The following is a 2453-nucleotide window of genomic DNA, read 5'->3' on the forward strand; positions in this document are numbered from 1 at the left end:
CCCCCCCCCCCCCCCCCCACCTACAGCAGACATCTGCTAGGGCTCGAGACCTCCAGAAGGCGGGAGGAGTGCACAGGAAAACCACAGGGTATGGGGGTCCGCTCCCCCTCTTCTTAAGTAAATTTGGGGAAGTGCGGCTCTGTCAGTTTAGCACTTGTCCTTCCTTGTAGAAGACAAGGCAGTGAGCTAGGGCTTCGGACCTTGGCTGGTTGGAAATGTGCACATAACCATGGTCACTACGGAAGAAGGGGGAGGGGAAGTCCACACTTGGATGAGCTCAGTTGTGCTTAACAACATCGTAGTCATTTTGGAAGTACGAATAAAGGTGGAATAAAGGAACGTTGGGGGTTGACCTGAAATTGTCAAACCATGTTAAAAGTGACAGTTATTCCAGCGATTGTACTACTTTTAGGGAGTTTTAACTATTGGACCTTTGCAGAGTTTTTTTTTTTCTTTAATAATCTAGTAGTAATAATAATCCATTTGAAATGTGGAAGTCTGTACCTAGAATCTGAAATTCAAGACCATTTATTCTGTCCCTTGAACAATGCTACCACAAATAGGACAAGTTCCAAATGAACTAACTTGCCTAGAGGTGAACGTCTTATATTTTGAAAGATTTGTTGAGTATTCTTGAGATAGCTCCCATCCCTGATCCCCAAAGGTGGCTATTACCCTCGGGATCTGTCTAGGTCTACTTTCCAAGTTCCAGCTGCCCAGGTGGCTCCAACCCCGTCCTGGTTCCATTCTCCTCCCATGCTTTGGCCTTTGTATTTAGTGGCTTACAGAGAGCACTTATCACAGTAATGAGGCACGCCTCGAGTGACAATGCTAGAGCAGCAGCTTTGCCTTCTGGCCTTTATCGAAGAGATGAACCCTACACAGACTTTGGGCAAAGTGCACGGGGAGGATCAGACAGAGCATCCAGAAAGGTAACTGGTTAGCTGGGACTTGAAAGATGGATGGGGTTCTCTCCAGGGGAGGAAAACGTGACAGAACAGAGACAAAGAATGTAAAAATGAGCTTTGGAGTCCAGTGTAACTGATAGTAGGAGAGAGAGGGGAGTGGAGAGGGGGGGGGGGACAGAGACAGAGACAGAGACTGGGCGGCAAGGGTGGGGGTGGGGCTGACAGCACGAGTTTTGGGACCCTAAGATTCAGCCAGCAGAAAGCATTAGTTCCAATGCCTGCTGCTTCTGCAGCTGCAAGCCCTTCCTTTGGAGTCCACCTGGCGTGAAGCTCCTTGAAGGCCGTGGCTGTCTTTACTTTTTAACTTTAGGAGAGGAGTTTGAGGTTTTCAGGAGAGTTTCAAAGAAGGCAATGACCCCCAAAGAAAACTCTAACATAAAGCAAGTCCCTCTACACTGTGACCCTTGTTCTTTAATGCCCCGTCCCACCTTTCTCCTATTTTTTCATCAGCCTGTCTGAACTGGTCTTGTCTTACCCAGTATCTCCCAAACTCACCTTTCAAAGCACTGCTTACTGGCTGCAAAGGAGAAACCAGCCTTTTCCAACTGAGTGTAACCGGGCTTATCAACTGTACTCCAGGGCAGACTCCATTCCCAGGTGTACTTGGCCAGCGCAACACGAACTCAGTGGCACTCCTATGGACTTTTTGTTTCATTTTGCTTGGTTTGTTTTCTCCTCCTCTGCCCTCCAGAACGCAAGCGCTACGGGGAAGTGACTGTGACTATTATTGACTTCTAAGTTTGGAGTACTTGGTATAGTTTTCTGGATGAATGAATGAATGAATGAATGATAGCAGGTGTCTCATAAAATGGTACAGGCAACAGGAGTTTATATATTTGGAAGAAGGAGAAATGAGTTTGGGCAAGAGAAGGATCTTCAGACACTGGACTGGCTGTCCTCGGGTGGCTGTGTCAAGTCGGTAAAAGCAGTGGAGAGAAAGGGCACTTCAAGCCAAAGCAATGGTGAAAACAGCAACAGCGAGAATGGCGTGGTATCTGCAGATCCCTGGCTACCCGAGCACGGGGCTAAGCATTTCTCATAGTCAGTCCAATTTGGCAATCACCTTATGAAGCAAGCATTCCTGATATCCTCTTTTTGTAGATGTGGAGAGTAATGTAACAGGAAGGATTGATAACTGGGCCAAGGTTAATAACCACAAGGGAAGATATCAGTGGCAATCTCAGTGAAAACCTTGCGTGAGTGTGAGAGATAACAATTAAGTACAATAAAATAAGTTTCCAGTAACAATTAGGGAGGAAGAGAAATGAACCCTTGGGCCTTCTAAAGTCTTGCTTTTCATGATAAAATATTTTGTACCTAAAAATTAAAAGTCTATGCTCGGTAGGTTTCTTCTGATCATGCCCATCTTTCCTCCTGCACAGAGGTAACCACTCCTCTGAAGGTTTTATACATCTTTTGTCAATCTCTTTTCAGTGTTGGGAATTGAACTCAAGGCCTTATATATACTCAGCATGTGTTCAACCA

Source organism: Mastomys coucha, unplaced genomic scaffold (assembly GCF_008632895.1).
Source record: "Mastomys coucha isolate ucsf_1 unplaced genomic scaffold, UCSF_Mcou_1 pScaffold15, whole genome shotgun sequence".
NCBI classification, from domain to species: Eukaryota; Metazoa; Chordata; class Mammalia; order Rodentia; family Muridae; genus Mastomys; species Mastomys coucha.